At 54.1% G+C, this 18,017-nt stretch overlaps 1 long non-coding RNA gene across 1 annotated transcript; it reads left to right on the top strand.

Moving 5' to 3' along the window:
• The first annotated feature begins 1,777 nt into the window (after positions 1–1,777).
• Positions 1,778–8,604, top strand: LOC122208428. Its single transcript, XR_006197229.1, has 3 exons — positions 1,778–1,892; positions 5,518–5,693; positions 8,465–8,604. It is a non-coding gene; the product is annotated as an uncharacterized LOC122208428 (long non-coding RNA).
• The last annotated feature ends 9,413 nt before the right edge of the window (positions 8,605–18,017 follow it).

An 18,017-nucleotide genomic window follows, 5' to 3' on the forward strand; every position in this document is an offset into this window, starting at 1 on the left:
AGGACTGTTCGCTCCAGACATTTTGCTTTCACGAAGATTTCAAAAAATCTAGGGCAGTGATTTTCCTTAGAAGGGAGGGAGAAGGTCACCAGGAAAGCTGTCCTAGGATCCTCAATATGCTGAGGTAAGTACTCAATCCGTCAAGATCGAGAAGCTAAAAGCAATATAGTAATTGACCTGATTTTTTTTTAAAAAGCGCAAAAGCTTTGTTCTCTGCTGGAACACAGAAACATTTGTTACCCTAAAAGGACACGTTTCGGTGACTTGCCTTGCTGTCAGCAGAAATTTTGGCTTTTGCGTTCAACAACACCCTTCATGGCTAAGTAAACAGGAGGGACGGAAAGACGCCCAGTCGTTTATTTAGAGCAAGTCTGGACAGGCAGAGAGTGGCACAGAGGTAGGGCGATGGTCCCCTCACCCAGCAAGACGGAAGACGGAGACCCTGGCCGCACGGTGAGGGTCTGAGACGTGGACGTAAACCCAGCAATATTGCGGAGGGCGGTTATGCCTCCGGCACGGGCTGGCACAGAATGGGCATACGGTGGGCGCTAGATGGATGGGTCAGCAGAGGAAATGAATGGAGTGGGGGAAGGTTCTTGACCTCCATCTCCGAGGGACTATGCTTAGAAGCCAGGACCACAGTGCTCAGGAGAGGACACGTTCTGTTCATTTTCCTGCATTCCACGTAGGGCTTGCCCGGCTCATGATCAGGACACTTATGAATGGCCCGTCACTGGAGCGATGGTGGGGGCATCACAGGAAACGAGATTTATTTTCTTCCGAGTAATTTCCCGCATTTTCTAAATGTTCTACAACGGGCACGTGTTGTTTTCACATATTTTCCCAAATGTTGCGTAAAAAAGTCCAAGGCGTGCTCTCCGTGCAGTAAGGAATCCACGACCATCTGGTCACGCGGATCTCCGGACCTGCTTGGACCCACTTCGTCGTGAAGGCTGGAGGGCGTGCTGCCCACCTTGCGTGGCGACCTCAGCCCTCCCAACAACTTTGAGCTAGGGACTCCTCGTGATCTTCTTACAGGTGAGGAAACAAGCTCAGAGAGGTTAAGCAACTCGTCCAAGGCCGCACAGGGGTGATGGTGGGTCTGACACCTGAGTCCCTGCCCTTTGAAATCCTGCTGTACCGCTCCATCCTCGTAAACATAATATAGTAAAATCAACGTGCAAATATATTTTTTCGTGCCTTAAACGGTGAATTTTTATTTTATTTTTTTTGCAAATAAAGCTGAGGCCTAGGGCCAGCTGACTGGTGCAGAGGACCTGATGACTCCTTTTCTTGGGGCTGAAAGTGGCAGTGGTGAGACCACCTGCCCACAGGGGCCTTCCGGAACGCACTGGAACTAGACTTTTATGATCACCATGGAGAACACACAAAGCACAGCAAAAAGCATACCGGTGGGCCTTTGGGGCTGGGAAGACCAGGAGGGCCGCCTTACAGACACCCTGCTCTCTCTGGCACACCAGGCTCTGAGTCACAGGGCGGAGTAATTCTCTCCAGGCCCTCCTTTGCTCCTGGAGCACTCAGCGGCCCCAGCCCACCCAACCGAAAGACACATGATGTCGCACAGCGCCCTCAGACAGGACCCTCTCTGGTGGCCAAGCGGGCAAGTAGCGAAGGAGTAATGGAAGCTTCCGGGGTGAGCCCTCGGCACGGGCTCCCGAGGAATGCCCCGCCCCTCCCACGCTCCTCCTCCAGCCCCGCCCCCAGCTCTGCGCCCCGCCCCGCCCCCAGCCTGCGCAGGTGCTGCTGGGCCCGAGCCTGCCGGTGCGCCCAGGCTGAGGAGGTTAAAGGTCAGGGGAGTGGCACTTCCTTAAGTGTTGAACCCCACCCCAGCCCGTCATCTCTGTCATTTGGATGGAACTCCCTTCTAGAAGGTCAGTAATCATCCTGAAACCTTCAGTTGCCATTTTCCAAGCTGTGAGGGTGGCCTTTAATTTAGCCGTAGCAGGAATGTAATTGCGTTAAGTGGCGCCGCCTTACTCCGACGGCAGGTGTCGAGGGCTTTGAAGATTAAAGTATGAAGCGAAATTAATTATTTAAGGAAAGCACTGGAACCGGAGACAGTATAAACCTGGAGCAAAAACCAGGAGTCGAAATTGTCAAAAACCGGCAGCATGCTCTTCCTGCGGGACGAAAGATAAGTAGCAGCTGCATAAGGCATTATAATTTACAAACTTGGGCGATGTGCGCCCGTCTTACTCGGTTGGGCGGGTCTCTGACATGGCTGTAGCCCTCCGATCTGCCAGAAAAGGATGCCCAGGCCCAGAGAGGTTGAGTGCCAGGCACTGGGTCACACAGCTTCAAAAGATCAGAAGAGGAAACTGAAGTCCAGTTCAGAGCCTCTAGGACTTTTAGGTCCACTGTTCCTCTGGGGCCAGTTCAATAGAAGAAAATGTTCATTCCTGCAGAAAGCGTTCAGTGAGGGTGTCCGCGGCTCTGGCTTTCCCGATTTACGATATATTGATTTGTGGCTGGGAAACAACCATTCGCAAATGTATTTAGAAAGGAAAATAAATCCCACGGTGTCGATGGGGACGCTTAAGCTATTAGGATTTACAAGGAAGACTTACTGTTGCTTTGGGTAGAGCGTGGGCTGTTCGTTATGGAGTTAACTGATAGTAACGACACTATAAGGAGGCGATTGAATGGGTTCCCACAGCACAGTTCTGATCCTGTGCGCGTGGGGAAGCCAGATTTCCATTTGAGCTTAGAATCATCAAGTCCAATTGTCTTCCCAGCTCGACGCTATGAAACGCCTGGGGTTGATGTAATTTTTAGAGGGTGAGATGCTAACTGTCGCTTAATGGGGTAGAATTTGCAACTGTGGTTAAGCACTGGATAATTGGACAGAGCCACACAGAAACCTCAGCTGAGCCTCCTCCCGGGTGGTGTGGCTTCAGGCAGGACGCTTCACCTCTCGACTCAGCCTCCACGTCCCCAGTCATCCCCTCGGGCTGAGAGTAGTGTTGTAAGGGGAAGCCTGATGGGCAGCTCCTGGGTTTGTAGCAAGTGATCAGTAAACATCCCACCGCTGCTACTGTTGCTGGGGGCACTAGGCTGTGCGCACACGTGTGTTTTAAGTCCCTGAAAACAGCTAGGAATAAGGAATGGGATCTCAGAGACCTGATTTTCTCCTTTCAGTGCGGCTCATCCATGACTCTGAACCCCACCCCGCTTGTTTATTTTCTTTGGGCTCCAATTTCCCGATCTCTATAATGGGCTTTAGGGAGATTATCTGTCAATTTCCTGTCTATATCAGACATTCTTAGCATCTGTTGTTCCTGGGGAGACCATAGGAAGTTCCTGGGGCTTGTCAACTGAGGAAGGTGACTCCCCCCCCACCCCCCCCCCCACCCCCCGGAGTTGCCACTGTTCCACAGCAGCTTGTCGGTGCCACGTGGGAGAGCAGGCTCCACAATGACAGATTTTCTTATTTGTTCAAGAGAACTGGAAGTACAGATTTGATGTAAGATTTTGCATATTTAAACGCGAAGAAGAAAATTGAAATGCCTTCCATCCCAAACAAAACCGAGCATCAGATTCAGAGTCAGCCCATATTTGGGGCCCCTGAAGCAGCCACATCTCCAGGCCACCGTATTGTCCAGGCAAGATCACCTTGAGGACTGGGTGACCTTTTATTTTCACGTTGTTTTATTTTAACATTAAGACCCACGTTGCAGCCTTAATAGCACCAAGGAGGAGACGATAAAGGTCCCCGTTCTAGAGACGAAAAAGGTCCCTGTTCTAGAAATGGTTCGTCTGTTTTTAGCTCCTGGGCTCAGCGTGGTTGATGACGTCATCCTGCGGTCCTGGTGCCCCTAAATCCTCCTCAGACATCTGGATTTTTGCTCTTTGTGCTTCAGCCTTCACCCCACCCGGATCCAGGCGGGGTCTCCCACCTCATTCTGTTACCATTTTCTCATCGTGCCGATGAGTTTCAGAGTCCTTTGGGGTCCTTGTCAAAAAAATCATATAAAAATATATGTATCAATATTACCAACCATATCAATAAAAATAGGCATCACCTAAAATGTACCATTTTAACCATTTTTAAGTGCATGAAGCATATTCACCTGTTGGGCAGCTGTCACCATCGGCTCTGGAACTTTTCACTTGCAAAACTGAAACTCTGTTCCCATTAAATGATAACTTCCCCCTTCCCCTCCCCCACCCCAGCCCCTGCCGCCACCATTTTACTTCCTGTCTCTGTGAATCTGATGATTTCAGGTCCTTCACAGGAGTGGAATTATACATTATTTGTCTTTTTGTGACTGGTATATTTCATTTGGCATACTGTCCTCAAGGTTTATCTATGTTGCAGCAGGTGTCAGAGTTCCGTTCCTTTTTAACGCTGAATAATACCCCATGGTGTGTATATACCTCATTTCGTTTATCCGTTCGTCTGTCGCTGGACATCCGGGCTGCTTCACCATTTGGCTGTTGTGAGTGATGCTGCTGTGACCAGTAGCCACACGGGGGGAGCTGGTGGCTGCCATATTGGACAGTGCAGATCTAGAACGTTCCATCATCACAGAAGGTTCTATCGGACGGTGCCGCTAAGGAATTTACAAGATGCATGCACACAAATATATCAGATTTTGATGGCCAATATTGGCCCTGTTTACAGGACAGCAAACTGAGGCCCGGATAGCACGGAGACTGATCTAAGTCATGCTGCCCCTGGGAGGCAGAATGGAAATCAGTCCCCCAGATTCCCGGCCAGTGTGCCATGTTCCCTCCCTGTCACTGAAAGTTCACGTGGAACATGGAGGCAGGTGGGGGGTAGGGGGAGTGAGTAGGTTATAAAGGGTACAGGCTCTGCAGCATTTTTCAGGATTTCTTTTGAAAGAGGAGTAGCATGTGTGTTCATTTCCTGTGTGCTGTGCTAACATTTCTTGCCTCATGGTTTATTAAATGTAATGGGCCAGATGTTCCAAGGATTATCGCCCTCCTAGCCTCGTGGTGCTGACAGCCTTTGGCTTTAATCCATTTCCTGACTGCAGCAGGCCCAGGAGATTTCACGACCTATGTAGCCAATTCTCTCCTCTTGCACAGCAATATGATGTCAGCCTGGCATGTGCCCATGCAGAATAAAGACTACATTTCCCAGCCTCCCTTGCAGCTAGGTGTGGCCATGTGACCAAGTTCTGGCCAATGGGATGTCAGTAGAGGGTCAACAGGGCAGCACCTCGGGGAATCTTTTTTTGACTATTATTTTTTATGTTTATTTTTGGAGAGGGAGAGAGCACAAGCTGGGGAGGGGCAGAGAGAGAGGGAGACAGAGGATCCGAAGCAGGCTCTGCTCTGTCAGAGCAAAGCCCGACGCCGGACTCGAACCCACGAGCCGTGAGATCGCGCCCTGAGCCCAAGTCAGATGCTCAACTGATTGAGACACCCAGGCGCCCCACCTGGGGATCTATTTGAAGGGATGGCTGGCAGGCCTGTGACCTCTGCCTTTCCCATTCTCCCTCATCTCTCTCTCCATACTCTTGCCTTCAGCTGTCACCTTGGTCCCTGTGGGCGAGGTCAAAGGTCAGGAATGAAGGAATGGAGCAGAGCCACCCGTGCAGCCTTGAACTGCTAACATTTGGCCTTTCGTGTGAAAGAGAACCAAGCAGCTGCCTGTTCGAGACATTGTTACTTGCAGGCAAATCCAGTCCTCACTGATGAACAAGGTAAGGACATCAGGCTCTCTCTGTAAGTTGTTACCCTGAGAATTACCTTAATAAGGTAGGGATTGTCAACTGGGGATGATTTTGCCACCAAGGGGACGTCTGGAGTCCGTTTTGATGGTCCTGATCAAAGGCGGGGGCGTGTGCTATTGATATCTAGGGGACTGAGGCTCCGGACCATCTACAAATGCATAGGACAGAATGACACCGTGCTGTGCTGCAAGAATGACGTGGCTTCGAGTGCCAGTAGGTGAGAAAGCTCTGGGTTTCGTTTGGTTTTGTTGCAAAGAAGGACGCTAAAGCCGAAGGGCTTAGGTTACTTGCCTGCAGTGACATAGCTTGTCAATGGCGGAGGCAGGATTCCGACCAGGTGAGGGGTGGGGTGTACCGTGAGCAAGGCTTGGGATGCGTTCATCGTGTCCCTCAGACGCCGCGCCTGCTCCCATCTGGCCTCCAGGAGTCAAGCAGCCCCTGTGTTCAGGTCCTGGGTCTGTCACTTCCTGGAAGATTGCCCTTGAGCTGGTTTCCTCCCCTCTGGGCACCCGTTGCTTCCCCTCGATGAACGGGCGATAGTCATGCCCACATCCCTGCTGAGTGTGTCGGTGAGCCCAGCAGCATGGCACTGGCCAATCAGGGTGGATCCAGGGGGCCGTAGGGTCCCAGAGGCTCCTGCTCCCTGGGGTGAGCCCCTCAGTTCCCCTGGGGAATCTGAGGGGAGGCGTCATGGAGGCTGGTGGGGGGGACACTTGGGGTGGAGGGAGGATGGGCTGTTTGCTAACTGACGTGGCAAGATTTCTATACGTGCACCTCCCGTACGGCCATTCTGGGATGCGTGGGCCACATGCTGGCCTGAGCGGACAGACGTAGAAATTGTTCATGCTGGGAAGGTTCGGAGGAATGGTCCACAGAGCCAGTCTCCCTTAACCTGCAAGCTCTACCCCTGCTGTGGGTTTAAAGAAATAAAACACAGCGACCACTCAGATGAAGGGTTAAGGGGGGGAGGTGATGTCTGTTGAGCTCCGCCTTAGACCAGGGGCTTTGTTTGCTGTTCCTCACGTACTTTCCGCAGCTTTCCCAGGGCGTGTGTGTGTGTGTGTGTGTGTGTGTGTGTGTGTGTGTGTGTGGATTGTTTGCTCTCATGTTACAGATGAGGAAACAGCGACCCAGAGGGACGGGTCCCACTTTGAGGGTTTTGCAGGCATTTAACAACCACCCTGTCAGAGGGCAGGGGCGTGCGATTTGGGGTCTGAGGCCATCTCAGGTTTGTGCAGTCAGGCAGACTCTACCACTCCAGAGAAATGGGGACAGCATCCGGTGTCAGTGCACGTTTGGTTCTGTAAGATTGTTCGGTGGGCCCGGCTCCTGGAGTTCACCAGGGGAGAGCCAGACGCCTCAGGACCTTGACCCCAGGGACCCGCCTGCCCTATTTGCACTCCCAGGCTGGCTCCCTGGGTCAGCACCCACCCTAGGGTCTTTGTGCCCCTTTTCCCCACTTCCTGGCAGAGTTGAGCAGCCTTTGGATTAGGGAGGTGCTAATGATTTGATATCTCAGCCCGGGGATTTAATTGATCCTTTAGCCCAGCTGGAAAAAAATCCCTCCCTCAGATAGCTGTTTTATCTTGTGGCCCTTGTCACCAGTTTAATTATGCTAAGTCCACATCAGATGCCTCGAATGAGAGGGAATTAAAAAAAAAAAAAAAAAAGCCATCGGGCCGGCTGGGTTTCTTTTCTAGACCATTTGGAACCCGATTGCTTGTTATCACCCTGGGAATCAGCAGCTTTCACCTGCAGATTAAAAGGCGTCCCCAGAGACCACTTGAAATGCACAATGAGGGAGCTTAATCTTCTCCATGGTCCTGAAACCTGGGTTTTATGGGACATCGCACCCTCCAGCCTTCCGTTTCCCTTCGCGGGCCATCACCCTCCTTGGCAAAAACGGTGCCCCGGGAAAATTCATGCCTCTACAAAGCGGTTAATGGCGCATGAAGCCATTTCGAAATGTAACTAGAAAGACATTTCAAACATTAACCTTCTGCAGAAGGGCGCTATGGACACGACTCTGGGCTTTGCAAGCTCGCGGGCGGATTCTTTTGTTTTCTCTTTCTTTTTCTTGTGGGTTTTTGGTGTTTTGGTTTTTGCTTTTGATGGAAACTCGACTTTAATAAAATTAAAGACTTGCATTTTTCCGCGTTTGCTATAAATTACAAACTTCTCAACTGTGACTGCTGACTCGACCTCAGGACAATTAGAGAATGACACGTTGAAACGACGAATACACGGGCCAAAGAGCAGTTTCAAGGTAGAAGTGCATGATTAATGTAACTGTTTTGCAACACAGCCGTCCAAGTAACTGTCTCTCGGGGTTTGGAGGGGCATAAAGGGAACTGACTTTCTGCAGGTTGATGTTAAAACTTAGCCCTGTGAGTTCTTCTCAGAAGCTGTCAGTGCTAACCAGCATTCATCGTTAGCAGTCAGGGGTTCCCAGTGTGAATGGGTTTTGGTGAAAGGGGACAGATGCAGGGTGAGAAAGCCTGACCAGCGCTGGCAACACCCATCGTTACTCCCGTCCAGCGGGCACTCAGGAGCCAGGCACTGTGCGGGGTGCTTTCCAACGCCAGAGGTGTTACTATGGTTCCATTTTACAGATGAGTACGTTGAGGTTTGGCGAGTGCGGCCCACAAGGATGTCCGCGGCCGCTCTCCTGGGAGTCGCTCAAACACAGAGGTGCCCGAATGCCCACCAGCGTGGATAAATTGCTCACTGTGTGTTCACAGAGTGGAATCCTCCGCAGCCGTGAAGACTGGTCCCGAGCCAGAAACCAACATGGGTGAAAGAAGCCGGACGTGAAGGAATACACGCGCTGAATGGTTCCATCCTAGGATGGACCGGAACGGGCAAAACTAGGATACTGTCCAAGGTCAGAATCATGGTTTCCTTTAAAGAGTGGGGGGGGGGGGGGGCGGTGGGGGGCAGAAGATGAATTGGAGCATCGGGGGGTGATTGGGACGCTGGCAGGGTTCTGCCTCTCATCTGAGTGGGGGGGGGTACAGGAGGCACTTGCTGAAAATTCATCGAGCTCTGGCCTTTTTCTCCTATATCCTTCCCGTTGTTTGAACAGTGTCGTTGAGCTGTAGCTCTCACGCTCTAAAATCCACCCACTTCAAGGGTGTAAAACTGAGTGGGTTTTCGTGTGTTCGCAGAGCTGGGCAAGCATCACCCCGTCCAGTTCTGGAACCTTCTCATCACCCTGGAAAGTAAACAGGTGCCTGCTAACAGTCACTCCCCGGCTGCCCCCACTCTCCCAGCCCCGGGCAGTCACGATTCTACGGTCCGAGTTACCCACTCTTGCCGCGTGTCTGCAGGTTAGATTTAAACTGAAATGAACAAGGCGCTGAAATAACCACAGGCCACGGGCAGACACTACCCTACGCCCCTCACTTCTGCGTCCCGCACTTGTCTGTGTTCTTCGGTCAATCACCCGCCTGGCCCGGATGATCCGAGGGTGTTTTCCAGTGGGAATATCGCTTGTTTCTCATTTCTCCCGCATGGGAGCAGGTCCGGGTCAAACCATCCTTTAATGGAGACGGGAGGTGAAGATCTGTTTGCCAGCCAGTCTCCTGCATCTAAGCTGCGGCTTTCCCCGGACAGAGATGTGCCTCCGGATGGAGCCATTTCTCCGGACCCCTTCACCGGCCCCCACCTGCTGCTCTGGCCCCATGCCTGTCGCCACCCCCACGGGCCTGGCCAGGGGAGCCCAGCACCAGGCAGGACACAGAAGGACGAGTCGGGGAAGGGAACAGAGAGTTGTGCGTCTGGGCGGTTTGGGGACCTAAGTGCCTGGGCTGGGGTGCAGCGGAAGGTTTGTTCTCTTGGCTGATCCAGAGTTAAAAACCGGCAGCCAGCAAATGACCATTTGCGAGGCACTTGTGCTTAGTCCTTGTAACACTCCCCGAAGGTAGGAATCGGTATCCCGTGTCCCCCGCAGATGGGAAAACCGAGGCTCTGAAAGATGCCCTGAGCCAGGAGCTTAAAACAATTTGTGATTTTCTCACGGTTCGGGGGCCAGCTGGAGTTCAGCTGGATGGTTCTGTGGGTCCCGCCTGAGTCCAGTCCCGCGGCTGGGAGCTCGGCACAGAGCTCGGCCGGGGCTGGAACGTCCAAGGTGGCTGTTCGCCGGGACTCTTCTCCGCGGGGCCCCTCCTCACAGCTTGGCAGCCGGGCTCTGAGAGAGGAGGTGAGAGCGGCTGATTTTTTCCTTTTCACTGTATATGCTGTTGGGTTAACGAAGTCACAAACCAGCCCAAGGGGCCGCTTTTTTTTTTTAATTTTTAAAAAATTTTTAAAGAGTCTATTTGTTTTGACAGCGATAGAACACAGGCGGGGGAGGTACAGAGAGAGGGAGACAGAGGATCCGAAGCAGGCTCTTCACCGACAGCACGGAGCCCCACTCGGGGCTCGAACTCACAAACCGTGAGATCGTGACCTGAGCTGACGTCGGATGCTTAACCGACTGAGCCACCCAGGCGCCCCAAGGGACCACTTCTCGGTGCCAGGAGCATACAGGGTTGGGAAGGATTGTCGCTGGCCACATTTGCAGGAATCTTCCATATGGGATTTATGATGCAGACGTTAGGTGCTCTGCTCAGAACGAGTACCAGCTATGGGGGGATGGGGGGTGGGGGAGGGCTCAGCCGAGGAGGCAATAAGCCTGGACTGGGGTAGATAGGGATTTCCGGAGGGGGTAGGACTGCCTCTGGGGTGGCTCTAGAGCGAGGGAGGGACTCTGGCTGTCCCTCAGAGTGTCTGTTGGGTTTTGGTCCCAATTTCAGTTGCCCAGAGCTCGAGCCAGTCCCTTGAGCTCTCTGCCTCAGCTTCCTCACCTGTAAAATGGGGATAACAACCATCCCTCCTTCCTAGAGTTGCTCTGATGACCCAACAGGCTCTGCCTGTAAAGCACTTAGCGCCGTGACTGGCACATAGAAGTTCTCGGACGTTAGCTCCCGTCACTACTATTCGGGTTAAGGTGAGGGTGTGATATCAACGACGAGTAGGGTTTTCCAGGCCAAGATGATCCGAAAGAATGTCCTGAGCCTCTGCGAAAGCCGGGGGAGCTGAGAGGAAGCGATGGAAAGGAAGCCCATGTAGCAACAGGCAGAATTTGGGGGGGGTGGAGTCACCTGCAAGGGGTAGACCAGAGAGGCCTTGTGAGCCAAGGAGAGGTTTAGGGATTTTGTTCTCGGGGCAGCGGCGGCCTGCTGGGACCAGGTTAAGGCTCTGCTGAGGTCTGGCTGTCTGGCTGCCGTGGGGCCAAGCGGACGGAGCCAGGAGGGGGATGGGGCGGTGAGCGTGGGGGCCCCTCCCTCATCTGCGTCGGAGGGAGGGGACCTGGTGGTGGCAGGGAGGGCGGAGGCGGGAGGGGGGGCAGCTGACACTGGCAGTGGATGGGGTAAGAGGCAGGAGGGAAAGGCTGGCGTGCGTTCCTCCTGGGTCTCTGGGCTGGGGGCGGGGGTGGGTCCTGCGAGGACGTGGACAGGACGGAAGGACAGCCGTGGGCAGGAGGTGACAGCGGCTCCTGCAGGGAAGGGGGCGTCTTTGAGAGCCCGGCGGGGCTGCCGTGCCGCGTGAGCACCAGGAAGGAGGGCCACTCCCAAGATGGAGAGAAGACCTAACGGTGGCTGGCCCGAGAGGACAGCGCGTCCAGGGGCTTGGCGGTCCGGGGCAGCGGGCTGTGCTCTCCAATGAGAGAGGAATCTTCCTGAACGCAACTGAAGAATGAGGCTGGGGAGCGAGGCGAGGCCCAGGGTGCGGAGGACTCGGAGTGGCCCGGAATTTGCACCTGCTCTGGGAGCCGCAGATGGCTCCCCGGCGTCACAAGCAGAGAAGCCATGTGTTTTGGACGAAGGCCACAGCGCAGAGGGGCCCGGCGGCCGGTGGGAGGAGAAGTTAGCGCTCCGAACGGCATGATTGTCAGGGCCGGCGATGAAGCCGCTAAATCGCCAGCCGGGGGGGCCACACATCAGGTGGGGAGGTCATTAAATATGGGTGTTTGGTGATGGGTTAAGACGATTGTGGAGTCTGATTCGGAGGTTTAGGGATGCTGGCCTCGGTCACTTGGCAGCCAAAGTCCCTATCAGGAGGGTGTCGGGTGCCTGTGGGTAAGCCTTGGACCCTTGATTTCGGCTCAGGTCATGATCTCATGGTTTTTGGGATCGAGCCCCACGTCAGGCTCTGCACTGGGCACGCAGAATCTGCTTGAGAATCTCTCTCTCCTTCTCTCTCTCTCTCTCGCTCTCGCTCTCTCGCTTTCTCCCAAGAAAGGAAGGAAGGAAGAGAGAGAGAGAGTAGAGCAGCCCTTGAAACACAGATGCGAAGTGTTTAGCAGCAACAATATCAGCTCAGTCCGGTAGCCTCCTCTTGGGATTTGACATCTTCCCTCCTCCTTTTTTTAAAAAAACATTAAAAAAAATTTTTTTTATGTTTTTAAATTTATTTTTGAGAGAGCGAATGGGAGAGGGGCAGAGAGAGAGAGGGAGACACAGGATCCGAAGCGGGCTCCAGGCTCCGAGCCGTCAGCCCAGAGCCCGATGCAGGGCTCGAACCCACGAACCGCGAGATCATGACCTGAGCTGAGGTCGGAGGCTTAACCGATCGAGCCACCCGGGTGCCCCACATCCTTCCTCCTTCTGTCCTTGTACTCACCCTCCCATTTACCCAGCCAGCGTCCTGTCCCCTCATCCCACCATCTTTCCTTCCACCCACCACTTTCCCACCCATCCATCCCTCTGTCCTTCCTTCCTTCCACCCACCCACCCATCCTTCTATCCACAAATGTACGGATGCCTACTGCGTTCCGAGTTCTTTTCCAGCTCTCAGTGTGCCAGATAGACAAGGTGTTCTCTCATGGAGCTGGCCTTCTTGAGCAGGAGACAGGCAACACACAAAGTAAATAGGGAACTGGGTCCGTGACAGGTGTGGCAGGAGAATTAAAGTACGGCACTGAAAGGGACTGGCTGGCTGCTTTTGCAAGAGTCAGCAGGAATTCTCTCCCTGGGGGGGGGGGGGTGGCATTTGAACCGAGATTTATTTACTTATTTATTTACACATGTTGAAATGCTCTTAATTTTTTTTTTAATGGTTATTTATTTATTTAGAGGGAGCAAGAGACTGAGTGCAAGTGGGGGAGGGGCAGAGAGCGAGGGAGACACAGGATCTGAGGCAGGTGCCAGGCTCCAAGCTGTCAGCACAGAGCCCGACACGGGGCTTGAACTCACGGACCACAAGATCATCATCTGAGCCAAAGTGGGACACTTAACCGCCCAAGCCCCCCAGGAGCCCCTAAACGATAAGGGAACAGGGGCGCCTGGGTGGCTCGGTCGGTTAAGCGTCCAGCTCTTGATTTTGGCTCAGGTCATGATCTCACGGTTCGTGGGATCGAGCCCCACATCGGGCTGTGTGCTGATAGCGTGGAGTCTGCTTGGGATCCTCTCTCTTCCTCTCTCTCTGCCCCTCCCCTGCCTGTGCTCATGCTGCCTCTCTCAAAACTAGAAATATGATAAGGGGACAAACACGAAAAACTTTTTTTGGCAGGGGAAGAGGAACATTCTGGGTGGAGGGAATAGCGCATGAAAGCGATTGGTCTAGGAGTGGCTGAGGTTGTTTGTGGGACAGCAAAGCCAGTGAGGCTGGGAAGGAGGTGGGGGGAGCGGCAGGTGATGGGCTGGAGGACGATGGAACCAGGTGTGAGGGCACCACTGAATCGAGACCCTTTGGATGTATCAATGACAGCAAGCCAGACCGGTGTTCACCTCAGGGCCTTTGCACCTGCTGTGACCCCCTGCCTTAGACCTTCTCTCTGCAGGGGTGATTCTTTTTTCATCACTTCCGTCTTGAGGATGTCGCTTGTTCAGAGACATCTTCCGCATTTTTCCAGGCACACGTGCATAAAAATGCTCTACTTTTTTTTTTTTTTTTTTGCAAAAGCTGAAATATCGTATACATTCCGTTGTAGAATGCAATATGTTCCGAATGCTTGCCCGAGTCACTAGAGTTCTGCACCACTTTGATAGGGGCCTGGAGCGCCAGTGCCTACATACATCTCATTCTCTTAGGCAGTTCTCTCACACCAGGACATTTGTCCCTCCTGCTACCCCTTCCCCGCCCCCCCACGTTTTAGCATTATATGCTCGGCAGCGATGAGCATCCCTGAGCTTGTCCTGCGTCGTCTCTGTTGTGACTTTGCGTAGCAGATCAGGGAGGTAATAGATAAAAGGTCGGCCGGCTCCAGCCAAGTTATGACAGATGTCGTTTCAGCGAGGGAGAAAACTGGTTAACCAGGCCCTCTAGCTTGGAAGCAGGCGCCTGGCTCTTCCGTCCGAGTGAATGCCCACCTTCTTTCTTCGGCAGTGGCTGGCTGCTTCCAGCAGGGGGTGTCGTGAGCCCGCCCCGCATCCGCCCTTGACCCCTGCTAGCAGCTGCCAATTGACGGTGGTTCCAGTCCCCCCTGGGTATTAGCCGGGGCCGCCTCGCTAGCTTTCTCAGTGATTGTTGGCAACCCCGACTCAGATGAATCTCCCTCCCTCCTTCCTCTCCTCCTCCTCTTTTTCCTTCTCTTCCTCTTCAAATTCAGTTGTGTTCTCCCTCTCTCCCCATCGTGGACCAGTTTTCCTAGACGGCTGTCAGTCAGATGTTGCTGCTTGATGACTACATCAGCACAGAGCTTGATGCGGGGTTCGAACCCACGAACCGTGAGATCGTGACCTGAGCCCAAGTCGGACGCTCAACCGACTGAGCCACCCAAGTGCCCCTGGAAGCAGCACTATTTAAAAATACGCTTGAGGCTGGGGCACCTGGGTGCCTCGGTTGGTTGAGCGTCGGACTTCGGCTCAGGTCACGATTTCACAGTTCACGAGTTCAAGGCCTGCGTCAGGCTTTGTGGTGACGGCTCGGAGCCTGGAGCCTGCTTCGGACTCTGTGTCTCCCTCTCTCTCCCTCCCCCACTCATTCTCTCTCTCTCTCTCTCTCTCAAAAATAAACATTAAAAATACATATGAGGCTCTTTCTTAATTACTAACATTGTCCCCCAAGAGTTACAAAAACTGCCAAATTTCACGCAGGGGTGGGAGGAGGGAACTGAGAAAGCAGGTGTGAGGGGGTGCTTTGCCCTTGCACGGCCCTCGTTCGGCGAGCGGGTGACATTGGAGGTGATTGCAAAGTTGTGGTGGCTCGTGGTTCACCCTGGGGCCGAGGGCCTCCCCTCCGTGCCCTCCCAGGAGCCGCCACGTCCTTCCCCCCACCCTGCGAGGGTCTGGGCCCTGACGATGGGGAGTAGAATTTAGTGAGGAGCAGGGAAGGGCATTGCGGGAGGAGGGAAGGGCACCAGCGAAAGCCAGTTACCGTGAGTGTGCCTGGGCTGTGTGGGCACCAGACACACGAAACGCATGGGGACTTCACCCCTGAGCTGCTCAGGGATGGTCCAGAGGCCTCTGCGGTTGTCGGGGAGCAGAGCAGGGTGTGGGCCCCTCAGCCAGGCCCTGGGAGGGAAAGTTAGGCCGGGCTGGCCCCAGGGGACTGGGGCTGGGCAGTTGTGTTGAAGTGGAATCCTTGTTTCAGGGAATCCGGGGTCCAGGTGATTAGAGGTATGTGGGTGGGGGTTGGGGGGGGGCGGAAGGGGGAGTGTCTAGGTCTTGGGCCATCGGGTGACTTGGGGCTCATCTCTTGGGGCAGCAAATGACGGAACCCTCAGGTGACAGAGTTCTGATTATAATGGAGCCAGCACGGTCATCAGGCCAATGGGTGACCTTGGGCCAGCCTCAGTTTCCCCATCAGTGAGGTGGGGATAATAGCCGTACTTACCCCTTAGAGCTAGTACATGGATTAGGTGTGTGAGCGTGTGAAGTTCTTGGCTTAGAGAAAGGCTACCTAAGTGTGATCATTGTTATTATTATTTTTTAAATTGAGTGATGTATGGGACAATTCCTCGTTTGTGTCAGGATAGCCTACACTTTTAATTTAATTTTTTTAACATTAATTAATTTGGAGAGACAGCACATGAGCTGGGGAAGGGCAGAGAGAGGGAGACACAGAACCCGAAGCAGGCTCCGGGCCCCGAGCCGTCAGCCCAGAGCCCGACGCGGGGCTCGAACCCCCAAACTGCGAGATCGTGACCTGAGCTGAAGTCGGACGCTCAACCGACTGAGCCCCCCAGGCGCCCCTGATTATTGTCATTTCTATGACCAGAATTATTGTTATAAATCTGCTCCCCCGTGCCGTTCTCCCCCCCACCCCCCCCACCCAGCGGATGCCGATTTCCCAATTTCCGCAGCAGAGGAACCAGAGGTGGGGACAGCCACAGGGCGGGTGGGGCCTTCTCGCCGGTTCTCTGTCAGCCCGGAGGCTCCGGGGGCCCCACCTGCCGCCCTGGTGGGGGTGGGGGTGGGGCTTCGAGCTCTGGTCAGGGGTGCCGGCTGGTACCTCTGATGTCGACACACGCGTCTCTCTGTCCCAGACACGCTTGTCCGTCCCTCCTGCCTGATGTCTGTTCCTTCTGGCCGATCTGCAGGCCTGAGATCACTCCTCAGCCTTGGATTTTTCCGGTGTCGAGTCACAAGCACCCTGGAAGTCGGTTGTTGAGACTCTCTGTGGTGAGATCACCACAGTTGGCACCTCACAGAAGTGCTGTGGGCCGTGTTCTGTGCGGAGTACTTGCCAGGGTTTTCTGTTCTATTCTGCACGGCAGTCCCGGGGCAGGTGCCGTCACGCACCATTTGCTGGGGGAAGGGGGGGAGGGTGAGCCTAGAGCTCAGGGGACATTTCCGCAAGGTGACAGAGCTGGGATGTGAACCCGCGGCCATCCTTTCTCTTAGTGATGCCTGATCGCTGTAGACAAGTTAGAAACTATTGGTACGATTCCATTCTCCCCCCGTTCTACCGTCCAGAAAACGTCACCACGAGCATTTTTGATGGGAAATCCAAGGGTATACGTGGGGTCCGCTGTGCATCCTGGCTTGGGTCCTGCTTCCTGCCCGCTTGGTGTCCCGGTCAGTGGAGCTGGGTGCCCCCTGACACCACAACCCTCAAATCTACCCCCTCTCGGTTTGCATTTGTTAATGTACTTGGGAAGGGCTTTGCCGTTTTGGTCGAAAAAAGAGAGACGAGCGAAGAAGCTGTTTCTTGTTTAAGCACCGCTAAGTTGAGACCCTTTGACGTTGTCAGTGCCGTTATGATGCTTGCAACAGGCCAACTTAGTGCTCCCCTCAGGGCCTTTGCACGTGCTGCGCCCCCTACCTGGAATATGCCTCGACCTTCTCTCTGCGCAGGTGGTTTATTTTCATCATTCCCACCTTGACTAGGATGTCACCTGCTCAGGGACGTCTTCCTGCCCACCACCCTAGCCAACTCGTTCTCACTGCGCATCACTGGTTTATTTTCTTCGTAGTGCCCACCCCTCTGGGACTATCTTGTTCATTCGTTTGCTTCTTGTTCATAGTATGTCACTTCCCAGTCCCCCCATTAGAACGTAAGCTCCGCAGATCTCAGGGCCTAGAATAATGGCCCAGCACCCAGTAGATGCTCAGTGAATAGCTAGCTGTCGAACAGATCAATGGAGGGGCGCCCGGGTGGCTCAGTCGGTGAAGCGTCCGACTTCGGCTCAGGTCAGGATCTCGCAGTTCGTGGGTTCGAGCCCCGCGTCGGGCTCTGTGCCGACAGCTCGGAGCCTGGAGCCTGCTCAGATTCTGTGTCTTCCTCTCCCTCTGTCCCTCCCCTGCTCACGCTCTGTCTCTCTCAAAAATAAACATCGAAGAAAAACAGATCAGTGGAAGGTTTCTGCCATCGCTTTGGGTTCTATCAGCTTTTGATCTAGTCAGAGGAAGGAACAGAGTAAGTTAGGGATGGGAGACAATGGAGAAGTCACCTGTGTGTGTGGCTGGGTGGCCGGGGGGGGAGGGGGGTTGACGTGACTACCTGTGCTGATCCTGGGCCCGTTTACCCCCGGATCCACCCTCCTCTCCCACTCTGGGGGACGTTCCAGGGGACTGACTCCTGCGGACAGCGTGTCCCCTGCTCCCATGTCACTGGGCTCACACAGCGGGAGGCCCTGATGGGAGGCTGGAGGGCAGAGGAAGGCAGAAGCCAGGGTGTTTTTCCCATCCCTGTGCTGGGGATGAGGCTTTAAGCATTGGCTGTGTCTCATCTGTGGCCCCACTACCACCGGCCTGCCTTGCTGTGGTTCAGCTGCTTCGGGGTGACCCCAGATCCTGGGCCTGAGAAATACCACCCCCCACCCGCCTCCCCACACTGGGGCTGTGGGCAGTGGCTCCTTGTTATTGT

Source organism: Panthera leo, chromosome E2 (genome assembly GCF_018350215.1).
Source record: "Panthera leo isolate Ple1 chromosome E2, P.leo_Ple1_pat1.1, whole genome shotgun sequence".
NCBI lineage: Eukaryota > Metazoa > Chordata > Mammalia > Carnivora > Felidae > Panthera > Panthera leo.